At 45.0% G+C, this 21,781-nt stretch overlaps 1 protein-coding gene and 1 pseudogene across 4 annotated transcripts in view; both read right to left on the bottom strand.

Moving 5' to 3' along the window:
* Window positions 1–21,781, bottom strand: part of BCAR3 (BCAR3 adaptor protein, NSP family member) — a 284,920-nt gene that overhangs the window by 185,504 nt on the left and 77,635 nt on the right. The gene's annotated exons all lie outside the window — the stretch shown is intronic.
* Window positions 11,134–11,913, bottom strand: LOC116469750 (uncharacterized; annotated as a pseudogene).

Raw genomic sequence — 21,781 nt, 5'->3', positions numbered from 1 at the left:
TGTTGTCCACTCTGCTCACTCAACATTCTTTCCTTCTTTTGTCTTCTGCTTAGTGCTACCCTCACCCCACACACTGGCCCCTGCGCCTTCCAGCCCCCAAAACCCTGATGCATCTAGATTCCCACAGGATCAGTCGCTCAGCGGAGCAGAGGTCAGGGAAGAGGCGGCCTTTCCCATCCTTTTTGTTCTAGTCCAGCAGCCCGGCCTAATATCTGTGCTATCTTGGGTGATAGGCATTAGGGACTGGCTGCCAAGCAGAGAAGGCAAGTGGGAAATTCAGCAGGGCGGGCTTTTTGTTTATTTCTAATAGGAAGTTAGGAATTACCCGAAAGCACTGGCTGTGTTTCCAGCCGACAGCCTTGTGTTCAGCCCTTAGATGCAAGCGCATTTGCCGACTTCCACATCCTCTGCAACCGGCTTTACTGACAACAGCTGCAGATGGCCAGGGTGAGAGCGTGGCTTTTTGCCTGTTTGTCTCTGAGCTAGAGTCCTTGCTTGGCTGACATCAAGTGACAAGTGCCTAAATCTGTTACGTGGCTTCAGGAAGTACACTCAATGGAGCCAGAAATGTAATTTAGAATGTGGCACTTGAAGGAAGTTGTAACTAGCACCAGTTAATGGTAGGGGTTGGTGGTTGGGCCCCAACATCCCAATGACAGCAACGGCAGTAAGGCCCAGACTTTTATACCAGCTTGCAACTTGGGGAAAACATGCTGAATAATAACGGCCTATATTATTATTAATGCCTGATACCTCCACAAATCCATTACAGTTCAATATTAAGATCATGGACTCAGGTCAGACTGTTTGTGATGCCTCACTGTGACACTTGTTAACTCTGACCATGGGGAAGTTACTCTCTGTGCCTGGGTTGTCTTTTCAGTAAAACAAAGATGATGAAAGTGACTACTTCATAAGGTTGTTGTAAGGATTAAATGAGCTAATATTCATAAAGCACTTACAATAATGCTTAGCACATAGCAAGTGCTCAATAACTGGAAGCTATTATTATTATTATTATTATTATTATTATTGGAGACGGAGTTTCGCTCTTGTCGCTCAGGCTGGAGTGCAATGGCACTATCTCGGCTCACTGCAACCTCCACCTCCTGGGTTCAAGTGATTCTCCTGTCTCAGCCTCTCAAGTAGTGGGATTACAGGCGTGCACCACCACGCCCAGTTAAATTTTTTGTATTATTAGTAGAGACAGGGTTTCATCATGTCGGCCAGGCTGGTCTCGTACTCCTGACCTCAGGTATTCCAGTCGTCTTGGCCTCCCAAAGTGCTGGAATTACAGGCATGAGCCATCACACCTGGCCTTATTTTTTAAATTTAATCCTTGCAATGATGTGGTAAGGAATGCATATTGACAGATTAAAAACTAGCTCCAAAGAGGTTAAATCATTTGTCCATCTAACCCAGATGGTGAGTGATGGAGTCTTAATTTAAATCACAGCCCATGTACCTGCCTCCACCGCATGGTGCTTCAGTGTAGACAGGAGAATGGAGAGTTGTCTGGGTCTGGCATCTCCAACCAGTGTTCCTCACTCCTAAAATGTCCCTTTGAATTTATCCAGGGCACTGGAGAAGGAGAGGTGGGTGGTGCAGGGTATCAGAGTGAAGACATCTCTTTTGAAGAGCAATTTGCTAACCAGAAGACTTAGGAACAGGAGAATTAAGGTGAGGGATGTTATGCTTGCTGGATTATGCCTCCTGCTATAATCCAAAGAGCTCTCTGGAGTGAGAATTCAGCAAGCAGAGTTGCTCCATGTAACCACCAAAACTGTCTTTATAGTCTTAGGAAGAAAGTGGAAAACTACAGTTCAAAGTTTAAAGCAAGAGGCTTATTGACTCCTGAGTTGACAAGGTGCCAATAGTTTCTAATAATCTCCCAAATCTCAGTTAAGTGTTCCTCATACAGGCTGTGATTAAAACCCGCTACTCCCAGGGGACCCTGGAAACGTTCTCTCCATTTGCCAGGTTCCATTTTCTCTAATTGGCTTGCGCACCTTGGTCTGCTTAAAATGGGATTTATACCTATTAGAAGCAGTTTTCTATCTACACAGATTTCATCCTTGGCGTCTATTTTTGGTGAACTCTTTCCCACGCTGAAATTAGTCTGGGAATAAAATTGCTGGTACTAAAAGTCTCTTGTGTTTAAAACCACTGACAAGACCTTCCTAGGTTTCTGCTGAAGTAGATTATTTTACAAATTGAAACAGGGGTCTTTTTTTTGTAAACCTACTATTTCAAAAACAACAAACAACAAACCCACATATAATTATTTCAGAAATGCTACCACACAGAAAAGAAATCCTCTTGCCAAAATGCCATCATATAAAGAAGGGAACTGAAGAAAGGACATGGGTTGAAATGCCACCTCTTTCATACTGAGTAGAATTGGAAAGAAAGTGAATATTCTGCTTAACTCCATATGCCTTTCCTCAAATCATTATTTTAAAAAATGCAATCTATTTTATTAAATCATATGTATTGAACCATAAGCAGTCAAATTCTTTATATAGGTTAATAAAAATTATTTGATCAGTTTTTGGTATCAGAAAAAAATGTTGATATAGTGCTCAAGTGAATACAGTTGAGAGATTACTGGTTTGGGTAACAGAAGACGTGTGTTTTTAATTCAGGTGCTAGGTGTATTTAAAACAATTATGCTGTATATTTTTTCTTAAAACATTTCATCTAATAGGGAATGAGAAACAGACTATAAATTAATTAATTGCACTTTCTCAAAGTTTTATCATCATGCAAGATAGAAAAATTGAGTCCAGGAAAAAGACAGATCTGGAGGTGACCCTTCCAGATCAGTGGGCTAGTAATACAGACAGAGCTTGAGAGTCCTATAAACAGCCCCAGCTGCTCCATAAATCTCACATATTCCAGCTTAGTTTCCACTGCTCTGGAGCACACAGCCTCTGCATTGAGAGGTTCATAAAAAATAAATTCATTTAAACTTACTGAATATTCCCTGTACACTGTTAAAACATGGACCTCAAGGGAGAAAGTGCTGATACGGTTTTTCCTTGAGACACTTGTCTAATTTGGATCTAAGCACATGGTGTTTTCCCAGGTTAACTCTGTTTGGAAAATGTTGTAGGGACTTTGCTGAGAGCACTCAATCAGCCAGGAAGTACAGACAAGCTCATTCTTACCCAGCTACTCCTAAGTACACTGACTACATTATTTGTCTACAATGTAAATAGGTATTTATTTAATGTGTCTCTTTGTATAAAGATCATAGATTGGTCTGTGTGCCTGTCATCTCTCAGTCCACATTACTGTTGTTTGTTTCTTAAAAAGAAAGGTTAAGGCTTAATGGTGCCAACAGTATGATATCACAATGTCACATAAAAGGATGCTAGGGAAGGGCATGGGGATGTGTAGTGGGAGGGGACAGGAAGTGCAGGAAAGACCCATGGATCTAACCTAGCCAGGCCTGATTAGCCTGAGGCCTGGGAGGCAGCAGGCTGTATGCAAGAATAGCCCCCACCACCCACACTGTACATTACAGTCACCCAGGGCATTCATATCTGCAATCTCCCTTCACCCTGGCAGTGGCCCCGTTAGGTAAGCATTATTATCCTCACTTTACAGATTGGAAAGCCAAAGCTCAGAGCATGATGAGAGTCTTAGTCACGTTAGAATTTAATGGTAAAATCATTTATTCCCAATGGTGCTTGATTGCAGGGTTAGGCCCAGTTTAAGTATGAAGTTGGCAAGCTATCCTGATCAGTCCCTTTCTTCCTCCTGAGGATACGTTTCAACAGGGGTAAATACCCATAAAATGAGCCTACTTTAGAGGTAGTCATATTGAGAAGACCATGTTGCTAATGTAAAGTGCTTCTCCAATAGGAGCACTTTACATTAGCAACAAAAAATGAGTACAAGAGAGAATCTGGGACCTTCCTTGGATCTCTCTCAGGCCACCAATCTGTATTGTATGATGAAGAGGCTGGCCCTTCTGCATACACAGGAGCTGGAGCCCTGCTCAAGGCAGAAGTAAGCTGGGTTTGAAAGCTAGAAGCATCCCCGAGCTTCCCTCTGGGCTCTCTCAGGCACATCCCATGAAATGTTTGTCTTTCCCACTGTACTGTCGATCATAAAGGGGACCAAGCCTGAGGCCAGCAGAAACCCCTGTCCCGCCTTCCTTGGCTCAGTTCTCTGGACCTCCCTCACTGACATGATTTATTGCTTTCATTAAACAGGATGCTCAGCCAAACGCAATGGGTTCATGTCTTCCCCACAAGGAAATCCCCTTAGGAAGAAAGCTGCCATGGTGTCTGAGAGAAGAAAGAAACTACAAATGAAAGAGATTTGCCCAAACTGCAGTTTCTCTTTCCCCTTCCAGGCCTTCTCTAATTTTACTTTGAGCTGGGCCAAAACCCAAAGGCATTTCTTTTTTACTTAATTATCTCCAGGGAACCATAGCTAGAAATCAGGCAAGCACATGTCTGCCCTACCCAGCAGGTACACTCTTGTTGGATGGCTGGGGTCAGAAGTCTTATGGGTGACAGCAACTCTCTTTCCCACAGACAGACTCTTTCAAAGAGTCAATGACGGGAAGTCTCCCAGGTGGAGCCCACCATGTGGGGCAGAAGCAGATTCTCCAAGAACCTGCTGGTTTGGCCATATGACTGGGAGTGGAGGGAAAGAAGTGATGCTGCCAGCTTGGCTGTGCAGATGGGAGTTGGCAGTTGGATTCAGCCTCTGCCCACCTCCAAGGAGTTAGGTGCTTTGAAGACAGACGAGTTCACCCTTCAGCAAATGAACAGAGCCTTTATCAACAGCGTTTGTGAGAAGAGCAGAGGGGCCCATGGCTCAGTTGTTTCCAGAATTGCTTTGTCATAGGCCCTTGTGATTATTCAGAAATTACCAAATGTTAGCTTCTTGAGCTGAAGTGTTATGCAAATTAAAGGTGGGAGATCAAGATGCTTTTATCTTTCTCCTACCCCTACCATCTTTCTTCTCCTCAATGAATCCCCTCTATCACCAGCACAATCAAATAAACATTCCATAGCCTCTTGTCTCTTGCTACTTGATATGCAGAAGAAAGTGTCCTGGATTCTCATCTTGTCTCTTCTAGGTGTTCATAACCAGGTGTGGGGTGGGGAGGCAGGGGTAGCAGGCAGGCAACCCTATCTACTTGTTCATTAGTTCCCCATCTGAAAAGTAAGGCTTTAACAAATTTTATGGCTGGGCGTGATGGCTCACACCTGTAATCCCAGCACTTTGGGAGGCCGAGGTGGGAGGATCACTTGAGACCAGGAGTTCAAGACCAGCCTGGTCAACATAGTAAGACCCCATCTCTATTTTAAAAAATTAAAAACAAAACCAAAAATATTTTACTCTGGGCATGTTTCTGGGGGAGTGTGATAAGTGAAAGTGCTTAGAACTCTTCAGAAGATAGAAGCTTTTATTCACTTAAACGTAGTATTTGTGTGAAACTAAAGGTGAGACAGAGGTCTTGGGATGATAGAAGGCTGCAACTTGCATGAAAAATTCAACAGAAGCCTAATGCTTTCCTTGTGCTCTACTGGGTAAAAGGCAGCTGGCTGTGGATCAGCTCAGGGATTTGCAAGCAAGTGGGTAGGAAGATGTCAAGAGCATCTAACTTGCCAAGTCTTCTGGGACAGGCACAGAAGGGAGTGGCAGCAGCAGCCACCAGCCCAGGTCCAAAGGAATATGGCTGGGTGCCAGTCCTGTCTAGGAGCTAGAAAGAGATACACTAGGCTAAGATGCTACAAGGCTGTGCTCAATTCAAGCCTCCCACCCCAACCCTCACACCTCCCTCCAGCCTTTCAGGATGCCTCTTGAAGTAAACATTTGCAAACACTAGATGTAAAGTTGAGACTTTCTATGTTCTTAATCCTTAAAGAAAGAGAGCTTCATGGGTAGTTTAGAGTCTTAAAAAGAACACTAATACCTTTTGTGGAACAGAGCAACTTTCTCAGAGCAGCAGAAAGGGAGAGGCCATTATTAAATTTGTTCTCCCCACAGCCTGCGGGCATCCTCGAAGAACACAAGGTTTGCCCAGCACGTACACCTATAAATGTAGTCAAGGCGCCCCAGGCTCAAAAACCCAACTCCACACCCTACCATTCTGTGCCACTCCTTAGTTTCGACTTTCTCTTTTGTTTTTCCCTTTGCAGTCAAATTGTCTTTAAAGGTGATCCACACTCTGTCTTCACTAACACAACTCCCACACTCCTGAGATCCCTGGAGTCTGGCTTTTACCCCCACTTGCCCCTGAAAATGCTCTCCCACAGGTGACTGGCTACCTCCTAACTGTCAAATCCAATGGCTGCTCAGTCCTGCTCAAAGCCCTCTCTTCCCATGGCTTCTGCAACACTCCTACTCTTCTCAATCTCCTTTTATCTTGTGTCTTCCTTCTCTGTTTCCTTCACTGACTCTTTCTCCTCTGTCCCTTAAATATTGGCTTTCCTCAGGGCTCTGGTCTTGGTTTTCTTTGTTTTCTTCATTCTTCATATTTTTAACAGACATTTATCACTTTATGGCTGACCAGCCATATCCTAATTGCCATATCCTTTCCTTCACCTAACTTGATCTCCAATTCTGTCATTTACCCATCCCCAAGAACTGTTTCCACCTAGAAGCTCTTAGCACTGTTCCTGACTCCATCCCTTGGATCAGATACTTTGATTATTAATGCCATTCCAGACTGGACTTCGATCGGCCATATTCAATGATCTTGTGATTTTTAATTTCTGGCTCTTCATTAAAGGGAAGTAGCCCCTTTGGTCACCATCTCTCTCAATATTATTTCTCACTGCACCAATCTTCTTTTGTTCTTACTGTCTGCACAATGAAAAGCACCTCAAATACTGACCTATATATTCTTATTGTCTGCACAATTAATAGCACTTCAAATACTGACCTATATATTTTTCCATAGTGTCGCATGGCCTGGAACTCTATTCTTGCTTGACATAATGTTGTATACAAACCTGGCTTGTTCATTGTGGACTGTATGTCTCAGCCCTCCAGCTAGATTGGGGTACATGGGAATAGGAACTGTGTCCTATGCTTCTTTTAACTCCCACAATGCCCAGCACAATGCTGAAGACAACGAAGGTGCTGAATCAACATTTGACTGGGTCCTCGAGTAGCCTCACCACCATAATGTGCCTGTTTAGTTTTAAAAACTAAATTATCATTAAGTTTAGAATTACAAGATGATCTCCATTAACTACAGGGCATTGTATAGGTCTCAAAACAATGTTACTATATCCTTCAACAAAACAAATAATGGTATGTGTGTGGTGTGTGTGTGTGCATGTGCGCGCGCGTGTGTGTGGTAATTGCATATTAATCTCTCACTATGGCCTCCAGAGCCACTAATGAAGAACATACTTGGAATTAAGTTTTGGTTAATGTTTCTTCATGGTTCTCCTTCTTATTACCCTTCCCTCACAGTATTTTAAAAAAATATAAATCATGGGCCGGCCGAGGTGACTCACGCCTGTAATCCCAGCACTTTGGGAGGCCAAGGCGGGCGGATCATGAGGTCAGGAGATCGAGACCATCCTGGCTAACACGGTGAAACCCTGTCTCTACTAAAAGTACAAAAAATTAGCCGGCGTGGTGACAGGAGCCTGTAGTCCCAGCTACTTGGGAGGCTGAGGCAGGAGAATGGCATGAACCCGGGAGGTGGAGCTTGCAGTGAGCCGAGATCGTGCCACTGCACACCAGCCTGGGTGACAGAGCGAGACTCCGTCAAAAAAAAAAAAAAAAAAAAAAAGAAAAAAGAAAAGAAAAGAAAATCCAATCTCTAGAAACCTAAATTAACAAAACTGAAACTAGGAAGTAAATTTGCACAGGAGTCTTTACTAGGAAATTCCCCATTCTCACATTACTCTCAAGTCAATTTAAAACAGACTTAAAGTATAAATGTTTAGTTTCCACTCACCAAATCAGGAACACAAGTATTACGTAAAGCAAATTGCACCTGCACAAATTTAGTAATTTTATACTCTTAAAAATCTTCGTTCTTGGTATTTGCTCAGTGAGTAATTTGCTTAAAGATGATCTTGATTTTTTTTTTTTTTTTTTTTTTGCTTCTCCTGCTTTGGTTGAAATGTTTCAGCTTAAAGATATATGATAAATGGGGGGTTCCTTGTCTTAATATGAGGCACCAGAATTGGTCTCAGTTGAAGGAATTTGTACTACAATTGAGCAAAGATTATTCTTTCAACTCTCCTTTGATATTTGGCACCAGACCAAAGAATCTAAAATTAGCTGCCTTCAAGAATCCAGGTGTGGGCTAAGTGGAAGCAATTCAGTTTGGCCCAGGAAATCACAGTTGTTCAAAGAGCAAATAGAGTTCTGATCGGACTGCTTCCTTCACTAAAGCCAACTGCTCAGGACTGCCTCCTTCAGCAAGGAACGGAAAACCACCGCATTTCAGGCACCGGCGAGGGCATCTTATATAAATTCTTCATCTTGTAGGTCAGGGGAATGAAGTGGCGGCCTTTCTGAGGCTGTTTCCACATCTGCAAAATGGAATTTTGCTACCTGTCCTGCTCGCCACTCAAAGGCACTGTGAGGATCAAGTGAATGGGCTTTTGAAACAGTAAACATTCTGTGAGCATAAGGCATTATTATTTTCTATAGTCACTATGACGGTTTTAAAATTCTTTCACAGTCTTCCCATCCAGAGCTGCCTTCTCTTTGAATACAGACAGCTGACCTTACAGACTCACTTACAACCAACAGAATGCCACAACTTTCTGAGGCTAGGTCAGAAAAGGTGATTCTGCTTCTGCCTGGTTCTCTTGGGACACTTGCTCTGGGAGAAACCGGGCACCATGTTAGAAGTCTAACTACCCTGAGACCGCCACGCTGTGGGGAAGCCACACAGAGAGGCCATGTGTAGGCCCTCTGGCTAGCAGTCCTAACCGTCAAGTCCCTCCCAGGTCAGGCTTAAGACATGTGAATGAATGAGCTTTGAGGTGATTCCAGGTTCCAACAGTCAAAATACCCTGGATCTTTACCCTTCCCAGATGATGCCCCAGATATGGTGGAGCAGTGACAAGTCCTCTTTGCTGTGCCATTTCTGAATTTCTGACCTGCAGAATCCATGAGCTTGATAAAAAATAGCTGGGGTTTTTCTGCCACTAAATTTGTGCTGTGTGTGATGCAGCCATGGTAATCAGAACAGTCACACTGGGTAACAATGACCATGGTGACCAAGAAACACCACCAAACGCCAGGCACAGCGGCAAGCCCTGAACACTCACCTCCCTTCATCCTGACCAGAACTCAGGGAGGAAGTCATCATTTTCCCTTCACACAGCGAGGAAACTGAAGACCAAGGGGCTAACAACTTCAGTTCCATGGGGAGGAAGTGGCAGAGCTGGGGCTGATACCTCGGCTTGGCTTAACTGCAAAGCCCACCCCTAAGCTGCAGCTGACTCCTCCCACGCCGTGGGTGACAGGAAGACTCTCAACATAAACCTCTGGACTTCCACTCTGACGGCCTTTCCCTTATGCCCTCATCTATTTGGTTCCCCTGGTTCCTCTCTTTTCCCACTTGCTACCTACAATTCCCTTTTTTCAAGAAAGGAATGAAGCCTCTGCATTTTCTGACCTGGGTAACTTTACACCTGGTACCAAGCTGGCCTGGTATCACCAGAGAGGTTTCCAGACTATGGCAGAAATCCTGCCATGCCTTGGGTTCAAAGAGCCATGCAACTTCACCTCAGAAGCCCTGCTTTGCCTCATAAACCTTGGCCAAGCCCATCGGACCTAGTTTTCTTCTAAACTGCAGGGAGAAAATATCAGATAATTCACAGAGCAACTCATTTACACATTCCAATCTCCAAACATGCTGTATCACCCCTTTCCTCTTGGCCCCCAGAGCCATTAGCACACTTGTGACAAATTATCTAGAAGATTCTCCACAGGCTGGTGCTCTCACCCAGCCTCACAGGCTGGCAGCCTCCAGACTGTTCCAACACAAGGGCGTGTGGCTGGGGCTGCTGCCCTGGCAAGGCCTTCCCAGCCTGGCGGGGAACAGCCATGCCAGCTTTGGCCCTGGTATCTGTGGATGCCCTGGGTTACAGATCCACCCACATGACCCAGATAGAAGCATGTGATTTTGAATGTCTTTGGGAACACAGCTGAGAATGCATCTCTTTGCTGTGCACTTGAAGGTTTGCTTTGGCTTTTCACATTTATTCCCTGGGCAGTACCACCTGCACACTCATTTCATCCAGCTCTCACCCACTCAAACCTCAGACACTTCTTGCTGGCAAGAGGCCACCCTCTTCAAAGGCAGGCATGAAAGAAGCTGAGCACTTACTCCTCCACTTAAAACTGTCACTACCACAGAGTGTGAAGGGAGCTGGTTTGTCCTACATTGAAATCTCCCGTAGAGGCCATTTCTGGTCTCCTGTCATGACTGTGATGCTCCTAAAAGGGTTATGACTACCCAACTAGCCCCTCTGCATTAGGAATGGCCCCAGAGCTCATGGGTAGGGAGCTGTGAGGTTTCTCCTTTCCAGACTAGGGCCAATTCAAGTCAGCAATGAGCATCTACCTGGGCATTGGAAATACTAAGATGCAAAAAACAAATTCCTGCCCCCACCCATGGTTGCAGACATTTGTCCTCAATCTTGACTTTCAGTTGTGCCATCATATGTCAATCGGTTGTGAAGTGAGTCATAAGTAATTTGTTATCAATAATAGGAAGCACCAAAGGTTTGAAATAGGAGTGCATTCAAAATAAGAGTGAGCAAAGAGTGGATTCATGGGTATGCATACGATATCATTGCTCTCATTTGCATTCGGACACACTTTCTTTGATGAAGGAAAAAGTGTTGGAGAGGGGTGATCTGAGCTGTGTGACATTTGTGAGTGTTGTCTGTGAGCCCAGTGAAGGCAGGACATTGGCTTGATCCACACATGGCCACACTCCATAGCTCTAACAAAGAGAGTGCTTCCTTCACCATTTCTCATAGAGAAGGAACTAAGCTTGACTTCTGCCTTTCAAGAAAACAGAAAAAGCAGTCGAAACTGTTGCCTTTTGACTCTGGCAAGATTTGTTTGTTGTTTGTTTAGGAAGAGAAGAGTGCACTGGTTATAGCTATGGCAATATTTTTTATTACTGCGGGCTTCACCTCTCTATTTGATATCTCACAGATGGCCTGTGATGAATCATGTGACGCACAGTGCTAAGTTAATCTCTTTAATGATATTAATGCTATTTACTTGTATTGTGCTTTAAAATTGCAGTTTAAATGTGAACATTTTTGCATTCATTGACTCAGGTAGGTTCAACTTTAAGAACCTTTGAAGTAGGTCTTATCTCTACCTACTGTGAAGAAATAATCTCAGAGAGGTCTTGCTCAAAGTCTATAGCAGGTGAATGATAGAGCTGCGATTCAAATCCAGATCATATGTTTCCAAGCGGTGTTTTTGTATTCTACTCAGGCTGTGTTGCACCCAACTTCATAACAGTGAAGAATAAAGATGCAGCTACACTTTCAACGTTGACATCTCAAGGAAATGTGGCCAGTTTCATATTGTTGGATGGGATGTCTTGCTGGCTCAGAGAAGCCTATCTCTTGGTAGTGGAGACACATCAACCTCTCTCTCCTCGGTCTGTCTTCTTGACTTTGTCTAGTGAGGCAGCCATTCTGCAGAATTTCATCTGCTTTAGGTATGCAGACCCTGTACTGCATGAGTGCATATGCACGCGGGTACACACACACACACACACACACACACACACACGGGACTAGGACTATTCCAGACTTGGCAGGGGGAAACACTTCCATTAGGAACTTTAATGGGGAGCTCAACCCACTGACTGCCTGAGAGCCCAGAAGTGTCATTTCTGACTATCTAAAGACCACAGCACCTACTTGCTGCCATGGTTGGCTGCTGGGCTGGTTTTGGGGTTCTTTTGCATTATGGGATTATGGGTACTTTAATGTGACTTAAATCACAGGAAATTTTGCAGAGAAGAGCAGATAAGAAATGCTCCCACAACCTTGCTCCCTTCCCCAACACACACGTACACATACACACACACACACACAAACACACACACACACACACATGCACCTTTCTGGAGCCCTGCACACCTACAGCAGGCACTGGCTCTGTGACTAAGATGCTCCTCCCAGGGAGTCACCTTTGGCAGGTGCCCGGACTGTGACATGGGCCACTGAACTGCTCATCATTCGTCTTTCAAAGCCAAGGACTTTTCACCCCTCAGCAAAGTATTTCTCAATCAAAATGCTTATTGAACTTAAAACTGAATGGCCATCTAAAGGGTGGGACTAGCACTCCCACAGTCGAAGAAATGAAACTTTTGGCTTTGCTGATGCTGAGTCTTGGCTCAAGGTTCCAAGGCTGGATGAAATTCCGCCCTGTACTTGCAAACATTTGCAGAACTGCTCAGTCAGCCTTCCGGGAAAACCATGCCCACATCCTACTGGATTCCTCTAGCTTTGGTGTTGTCAACACAGAGATCACTGAGAGTTTAACTCCAAATCGCAGGCCTCCATTGTTCCCTGAACACAAAGGGCAAGAGAGAGAGTAATCAGATAACAAGTGATGAAATTATGGTTTTCAGTGGAAATGCCTTCCATTTCTACAGCACTTCATCTTTTTGGAGAGCTTGCATAATATGATTTGACCCACACAACGTATCTCAGAGGTGAAATTGAGCCAGACTTTCTTTTTTATCTCCATTGTGCAGATGAAGAATCAGAAATATATACAGTCAATGATGACTCACATATATGACAGTGGTCCCATAAGATTATAATGGAGCTGAAAAATTCCTGTTGTCTAGTGATGTCATAGCTGTGGTAACATCGCAGTGCAGTGCATTCCTCACATGTTTGTGGTGATGCTGGTGTAAACAAACCTATTGCACCGCCAGTCATAGAGAAGCCTAGCACTTACAATTATGTAGAGTACACCATACTTGATAATGATAATAAATGACTATGATACTTGTTTATGTGTTTATTATACTATAATTTTATGTCATTTTAGAGTGTACCCCCTACTAAAAAAAAAGTTAACTGTAAAACAGCCTCAGGCAGGTGCTTCAGGAGGTATTCCAGAAGAAGGCACTGTTATCCTAGGAGAGGACAGCTCCATGTATGTTGCCCCTGAAGACCTTCCAGTGGGACAAGATGTGGAGGTGAAACACAGTGATACTGATGATCCTGACCCTGCCTAGGCTGAGCCTAATTGTGTGTGCTTGTGTCTTAGTTTTTAACAAAAAAAAAACTTAAAAAGTAAAAAAATTAAGTAAAAAAATTTAAAAATAGAAAAAAGCTTAACAAATATGAATATAAAGAAAATATTTTTGCATAGCTGTACAACATGTTTGTGTGTTAAGTGTTATGAAAGAATCAAAAAAGTTAAAAAAATTAAAATATTTATAAAGTTAAAAAGTTAATGTATTATTAAAGAAAGAAAAATAAAGTTTTAAAATAAATTAAGCATAGCCTGAGTGTACAGTGTTTATAAAGTCCTCAGCAGTACACAGTAATGTCCTAGGCCTTCACATTCACTCACCACTCACTCACTGACTCACCCAGAACAACTTCCAGTAATGCAAGCTCCATTCATGGTAAGTGCCCTATAGAGGTGTACCATTTTAAATCTTTATATTGTAGTTCTACTGTATCTTTTCTATATTCAGACATGTTTAGATATACAAATACTTAGCATTCTGTTACAGTTGCCTACAGTGTTCAGTACAGTAACATGCTGTAAAGGTTTGTAGCCTAGGAACAATAGGCTATACCCTATAGCGGAGGTATGCAGCAGGTTATACCATCTTGGTTTGTGTAAGTGCACTTTATGATGTTTGCACAATGATAAAATCACCTAATAATGCATTTTTCCAAATGTATCCCCATCATTAAGCTACACATGACTATATATAAAAAGATATAGAGTGAAGAGGTATGTGTGTGTTGTGCGTGTGCATGTGCATGTGTGTGCGTGCATGCAAAAGGAAGGAAACATTTAATCACTTAAAATTATCTAAGATAATATCTGACGACAGGGACTTTTGTATCATTTAAATTTTTTGTCGTGTCCCATCTCGAGGTTATCTGGAGTCACACTGACTCCAGGGCTCAAGCCAAACAGAGTGGAAATTCCCACAGCAGGAGCCAGCTTGCTACTGAAGTTCACCTGTCCTTGACAAGTAAGAGTGGGGAGAATACGTCCCTAGTTTCATGGGCTTTTGTGGCTCTCCTGTCTAGAGCCTCTGACAATTTCAGTGAATTGTGGAGAACTGCCAATGGCACAGACAAAATGCACAGAACTGATAAGCGGGATTTGAGAGTGATCTATAACCTAAAAGAACGAAATTAAGCTGCTCTTTAATTGCATGCAGTGGTCTAGAATTGTTTTCTTTCCCCTTTGTGTGTTAGTGCCCTCGGTGGCTTGGGTTCCCCTTCTTTTAGAAAACAATGGTTGGCCCAGGGTCACCCAAAGGCTGTTATTGGAGTGCTCACTCTTAACCCCTTCCCAAGCCATTCTATCTCTGTAATACCACTCCCTGGTCTAATAATCAACACCCCACCATCTCAAAGTCATCCAGAACCCTCCTTTGCATGGGACACGAATGGCTGGTGCTTCATGCCAGGAACCACCCTGGTGACTAACTGAGGAGCCCAGCACCACTTTATGTTATACAAGTTCTTGTAAATTTTGCATTTCATTTCTCCCATTCTCTGGGATCTCTTATAAGGTGGGGGAAAAGCTAATAAAGCAAGTCAGTATATGTGCTAATTTTCCAATTCCAATTAAAATGGTTATAAAACATTTTTAAAAATTACTTTTGAACAAAAACCTTAACAGAAACTGAAGGGGCCTTGGTTAGTTCCTAAGAGGCAATATTCCATTTGAAAAGAAGTGTGTTTGTGCCCATTGTCCGTGCTCCATAAGGAACACTCCAGGGAATGCCCAGGTGCAGCCTCTGGGAAGAGTTAGAGTGATTTTTGGCACCAACAGCACTCAGAGAGTCTCATGGCTTTGATGACTAGTCCCTGGCATTCCTATGGCTGCTGTGCCAAGTGCTATGTAATGGTTATCCCCAAATGTGAGGGTGCCTGGCCTTACAAAATTTACACTCTAGGCTTCTAGAGTTGCCTGGAATGGGAGAGGCAGAGATGCTGAGCTGGACTGGCCTCTTTGGAGTCAGGGAGGCGTGGGGAGGACCTGCAGGCATGTCTCCTGACTAGCTGCGGTTCCAGTTCAGCTCCCACAGTAGGAAAGTCTCTGCCGGTTGGGGTCTGTTCTGGGTCTGATGTGCAGGTTAGTGTGTTTAGCCTCTGGAATCCATGTTGAGGTGCAAAGAGGGAGACCTTCACTCCTGTCTTCAGTTATAGTGAGGAGTGGTCGTCCAAAAGGGGCACACAATCATGGGGCCTGGGGGCTGAAGCCCGGCCAAAGAAGTGGGGCCAGGCCTACCTGATGACCTCTCTCCTCCATACTCCTCTTCTCCCACAGAGGAGTGGGGCAGACAGCAGCTCCCCCCATTTTCTCTTTTCTCTGATGTCCACTTTGCGTTCACATCTCATTCCACTGAGACAGCTGCTGGGAAGTCTCGCTGCACCAATTCCCAGGCCAACTTTCAATGGAGAGAAGCAATGACTGGGAGGGAAGTTTGCCTGGGCAACAAGGAGTAAGATCATTTTGCAATAGGTGTTTGGTTAACTGTTGTATAAATAGTTGACCCTTCAGCGAGCATCATAACTCCTCTGCACTTCTTTTTTTCTCCTCTTCCTTCAACTGGGAAAAGGCAATCAATCTTGCATGGGTTGCAGAGGGCAAGGCAGTCATCCTCCAGAGTCAACTCTTCCTCCTCTGGGTCATTCGTTCATCACCCTCCTAATCTCTTGGGTGTAGTCTCCAGGCATTGCTTCTCCCACCACACAGCTTCCTTGCTGGTGTGAGTGCAGCCTGCAGAATGCACATGCTGGCCTCTGTGCTGGCAGCCTCTTGCCCATTATTTCTAAGTGCCATGGGTCAGGTTGTCTGGGAAACAGACTTTGAGAAGGAAATTTATGTGTAAATGTGCTCTTGGGAACAATACCCATGAGGGAGAGAAAGGAGGCTCGGACACAAGGTTGAGTAGTGCACAATTGTACTAGAGGCCTCAACTGATCTCACGGGGAGCTCTGAAGCCAAGTTGGCCCTTCAGAGATATCTTGAATGGAGGGAAAGGAGGAGCCCTTGGTACTGTTGCATCGTCCACTTGTGCCTGGGGCATGTAACCTTTGGGAGGCAGCTCCCACTGGCTGAGGGCGACTCCCAGGGAAGGACCCATCAGCAGGCAGCACTCCTGAAATCAGGAGGACTAGTGTCTTGGTTCATAAGGGAGATGAGGGCAGCCTCTCTAGCATTTGTTCCTGTCAGAGACCAGAGAAAGAGGAGTATAAAGCTGTGGCCTCTGGTCTGCACTGCTCGAGGTCAATGCTTTGGCCTGATCCATCAGGATACAGGGCCAGGGGAGGACAAAGAAGAGTTTCCAGGGAGCCCTGCCAGTGGCTGGAAAAGAACAAGTGTCAGCTGGAAGCTGCAGGGCAGACCCAGTGTGAAGAAGAACTGGCTGCCATCTTGTAGATGGAGACCAGATGACCAGCTTAAGCCTAAGAGGAGAGTTCCAGTGCAGACAAAGAGTTGGTCTGGAAAACACCCCTAATTGGGAACCAGTTCTACGATGGTCTAAATCTATGACACTTTCACTAGATTCCCAAAGGTGATTACAAACTTACTCTGCTTTGCACTTCCTAGTGTATGTCATTTTTAAAGCATAGCAGACTCATAGGCACTGGGTGAGGAGAATAGCTGAGAAATGTTCTTGGGAACTGAGAAATACTGACCAAAGCTAGGAGTGATGTCTGCCTATCAGCGTTCACCAAGTCACTTTATCAGGTCCAATGTGGTTCTCTGCTCTTTGTTCACTGCCTGGGCATCATTGCCACCTATCTTTATTTTTCTATTGCCTTTTGGGAGGAGGGACAGTGGGTGGCAACTGAGGAGAGGCTGTTTGAGAACCGAATAGGAGAAAAGTCCGGCTCTCTGCACTGTGAACCTTTCTCAGGCCATCGGGGGGGGTGGGGGGTGGTCGGCCAGATGCCAGGGAATGGTGGAAGGTTCTGGGCCTGCATTCCCTAGCCAAGAGCATTCAGTTTATAACTCTTAGCACCCTGTTACCCCTCTCCCAACACTATTATGCAAAATTAGGTATAACCCCAGCCAGTCATTATCCGCAAACTAACCTCACAAGCATACATCACAGGCTGATGCAACCCACAGCCTGCGGCACAGTTAGCCGGCCCCTGACAACAATGTTTAAAGTGTGGCCAAGGGTGAAATATTGCCTCACTGGTCTGAAAAGGCTTTTGCCACCAACAAAGAACCATTATGATAACAGGAAGGCACTGAAAGCTAAGCATAGTATAGACAGGAAAGATCTCTCTTTCTCTACCCTTCACGAAAAAGAGAGAGGTTTTTAACCCTCCAGTGTCCGGCTAATTTCCTAAGTAACACTGGCTAAGGGTAACTGCAGCTCCACACTGAGCTGGGCATTCAGGAGGGGCAGGAGCAGTTCTTGGCTAGAAGGCTGTCTGCCAGCTGGCGCCAGAGGTGGCACCTGGGTGTGTTACCAAGTGGCCTCTATGGGTGCTAGCGGAAGGAGTATGTGGAGCAGAGAGTGCCACTGGGGCCTCACAAGCAATTTTTGTTTTTTAAGTTTCCTGTTTTTTCTTCATTTTCATGCCAACTCCATCAATCAAACATTTAAATAACCAAATGACAAATGTTGCTGGAAAGCCCGCTAGGTACCTGTCAAGCACCACACTAAATGATTCAGGGGAGAGAAGGAACACACCTGCCCTTGCATTATTTGGAAGAAGATAATACACATAAGAAAGAGAAAATGATAGCCTGATGAGCAGCTATGAGCACACCAGAAAGCCACACAGGAGGTGCTGCTGAGGTCCAGGGCTGGAACAGACCAGTGGCTCACTTTTCCTTTTAGGTCCCACTGTCTACCATGGTCCATGTGGACCATCAGTCACATGACTTGCTCCTCTCTGGTCTCAAAGGTGGCATGAAATGGAAATATGGTCAATCAGAGATCTCCATTCCTGGGCCACAGTGAAAGGTCCAGGGATAAACTGGACCTATCCAGTGAGTGGGTCAGTAGGTCAGGGAAAGCTTGCTGGAGGAAGGGTAACATAAACTAGGTGTGAAAGCAGGAACAGGATTCAGATTAAAAAGCAGGTGTTCCAGGCAGAGACCCAGCAAGTGCCTGGCATACAAAAGGCAATGGTGAATGAATGAATAAATGTGGCCCACAGAAAAAAAAAAAAGGCATTTCTGGAGTTTTCAGGTTAACCATTCAGAGAGGTCATCTAAGAGACAAATAGGGGAAAGGAGGGTTGAAAAGAAAGATTAAAATCAAAGGAAGTCTTGCACTAGGAATTAAGGTATTTGACTTTGATTTTTCATGATTTTCAATGGGGGATCAGCAATAATCCAGCTTATAAGGTGATAAAGGTCTGACTTCAGGTGAGACTCAATGAGAAATGGGGAGCAGGAGGGTGTCTTCCAGGTATAAAGCATGATGAAGCATGGTAGCAGGTGCTTTACTCACTCCAGTGAGGATGGAAAGGAAGGGACAGATATGGGAGACATTTTGGAGACTAATAAAATAAAGATAAATTTGAGAAATCAAATTTGGATGCTGTTGTGGTTGCATTAGATTTAGTTGCAAATGGTAAAAACCTATATAAATTAGCTAAAAAAAAAAAGAAGAAGGAGTGTATTAGCCATGTCACTAGGAAGTTTAAGGAAACTTCTTGCTGCAGGCACAGCTCCACTCATGGCCAGGCTCTTTCTGTGGGCAGGCAAATGTTCTAGGCAGCCCCAGACTCATCTCCCAGCAAACACAGGTGAGCCTTCCCATGACCTCTGGTAGAAAGGTCCCAGAAGAGACACTGATTGGCCAGGCCTTGGTCAGGAGTTCATCCCTGGACCTATCACTGTGGCTCGATGAACAGAGGTCTCTGATTGGCCAGATTTCCATTTCATGGCACCTTTGAGGCCAGAGAGGAGCAAGGCATGTGACTGATGGTCCACATGAACCATGGTACACAGTGGGACCTAAAAGGAAAAATAAGCCACTCTTGTTGGAAGGAGTGAGATGGGACAGCATGTAGGACACTCAGAAATGATAACTACTGTGGTTTATGCTGGGGCCATTAACACAAATATGGAAAGCAGGAACTTAGGGTCAAAGAGATGATTTTAGGCATGTGGAGTAGAATCCTGCTGGGACAGAGGTGGTGGCAGGAGTCTGCCCCCTGTAGAGACACAAGGCTGAGATGATGGGGGTGTGGAGACTCCACTCCCTAGAACACTAAATCTCCAAAGCAGTTTCCACCTATTTCTGCTGACCCCAATGTCCTGAGCCAGTTTTGTCTTAAAAAGTTGGAAGCAGTGAACACAACCAGTGTAGAACTGCTCAGAGAGGAGGTCTGGCCTCCTGAGGCTGAAGTTCCAACCCTGCTTCTGAAATTCACCCACCCCTTCCCCACTGAGATTAATACCTAACACCTTAGTAGGTGCCATCCTATCACCAAAGGACACTCCAGCTCAGGCAAGGGCCACCCTGGACTTGCTGAAACCACAAGCTGGTCTTTGGTTGAGGTCTTTTCTCTGTTTTCACCATGAGAGCAAGCGTAAGTGGTGACCCAGACAGGCTTGGAGACAGGTGAACTACCTTGAGAGCACCTAGCCCTGCAGTTACTGTGTGCCCTCAGCCATCCCAGCTGGGGCAGCCACGGCAAACCCCCAAGCTCAAGCCAGTCAAGCCAGCACAAATGTGGTCTTCTAATGTTTCACTTTCATGGGTAATCTGAACATCCCCAGGCCACCTTCCTGTGGATCATGTTTAATTCCAAAGAAATTCAGTAACACAAAGATCATGTTCTTACCCCACTTGCCTACATGCCCATGAGCCAGTCCATTGGTTACATCAATAGCATCCTCCCTGCTATTTCTGTCCCCTTCCGGTTTTCTCTCATTGATACCCTCACCCAAGAAGCCACTTGAGGGTACCATACTGCTGTCTGGGCTCTCAGGGTTTATGATAAGAGCACCAGCATGCAGGCCCACAGGGCTGACTTCCTGCAAGAGTTGGGATCATGGTTTTCTCCCTGGCTCTGTACCACACCTTGTCACCAGGGTCCCACAAAAGCAGAATATGTGCTCTAAGTATCAAAAAGTACCCCATGAAAATAACTCTTTAAACTTTTTCCTTCAAGCTCTTTCTGCATAGGGGCCGAAGACAGCAGCACCAGGGACCAGGCTGAAGACAGACACATCTCACTCCTCCATTGTCCTTCTCTCATTTTCATGATGCACAGTTAACAAGCAAGAGATCTTCCCACCTCCTTTGCTAAAAAATGAAAGCCTCCATGGACATCAACTCATGCTAACAGACCCCTGAAGGGTTACTCTCCCCAGCTCTGCTCTGTGCAGCATCCACATACAGGCAGACAAAACTGCCAAGCAAGGCTCCCCATCATGCTGACCATAGAATTGGGTCAGAACTCGGAACCATTCTGCTGAGAGCTCGTGTACACCCAGTGGCAGTAGCAGTGGATGCAGACAAATTAGCAAGGGTAGCGGGAGGACGTGTGCTGATGGCCACACCTGGCTAAGACCCAGAGCCAGGCAAAGGCAGGCCAGGCCACAGAGGGACCTGGCTGTGCTATGGACTCATGCTCCTCTGCTGAAATGACACCCTTCGCTGCTGAAATGACACCCTTCGCTCCTGAATCCAATCATTGTCACTCCCTACCAGGTACTCCATCCCCAACCCCAATGCTCTCTGAAAAACCTTTGTTCTCCTCCCATATTGCTTCCTCCTCCCTCTTTTCTGCAAAGATGGCCCTTCAAACCCCAGCCTGATCCCAACCTCTTTCCCAAAGCCTCTTCTAGTTGCCTCACCCACTCTCTCTCTCTCCCTCCTGAATTGTAGTCAATGAATCTCCCAGTCCCCTCCATTCCACCTCAAGCTCCTTCAAATCTCCTCTCTTCTCTCCGCCTCAGCTTAGGCTCCCCCATCTCTTGTCAAATGACTGCTCCTTGCCTGTTCTTCCTGCTTTCTCTCTTGCCCCTTTCAATCTATTCTCTACACTGTGGGGTTCATTCCAAAAGACAAATACAATCATGTCATGATCTACATAAACTCTTTTACAATAGCCAACACTGTTTTTCTATTTTGTTTTGTTTTTTGGGACAGGGTCTTGCTCTGTTACAAGTGTGGTAGCACGAACACAGCTCACTGTAACCTCAAACTCCCAGGCTCAGGCAATCCTCCCACCTCAGCCTCCAGAGTAGCTAGAATTACAGGTGTACATCACCACACATGGCTAATTTTTAAATGTTTTGTAGAGTTGGGGTCTCACCATGTTGCCCAGGCTGGTCTTGAACTGCTTGCCTCACGTGATCCTCCTGCCTCGGCCTCCCAAAGTACTGGGATTATAGATGTGAGCACCGCACCCAGCCTGCTAACACTTATTGTTGAATGCTTACTGCATGCTAGGCTCTGTTCTAAGTGCTTACATGCAAAATGTGTTGAAATCTCACAATAACCTCATTAAGCAGGCATTATTTCTCCCATTTCATAAAGGAGAATGCTGAGGCCAAGAGAGGTTAAGTAACCTGGCTAAGGTCATACAACTAG

The sequence above is a fragment of the Hylobates moloch genome, unplaced genomic scaffold (assembly GCF_009828535.3).
Source record: "Hylobates moloch isolate HMO894 unplaced genomic scaffold, HMol_V3 SCAFFOLD_5, whole genome shotgun sequence".
NCBI lineage: Eukaryota > Metazoa > Chordata > Mammalia > Primates > Hylobatidae > Hylobates > Hylobates moloch.
The sequence above is the reverse complement of the archived record's forward strand: the minus strand, read 5'-3'. Positions and strand labels throughout refer to the sequence as shown.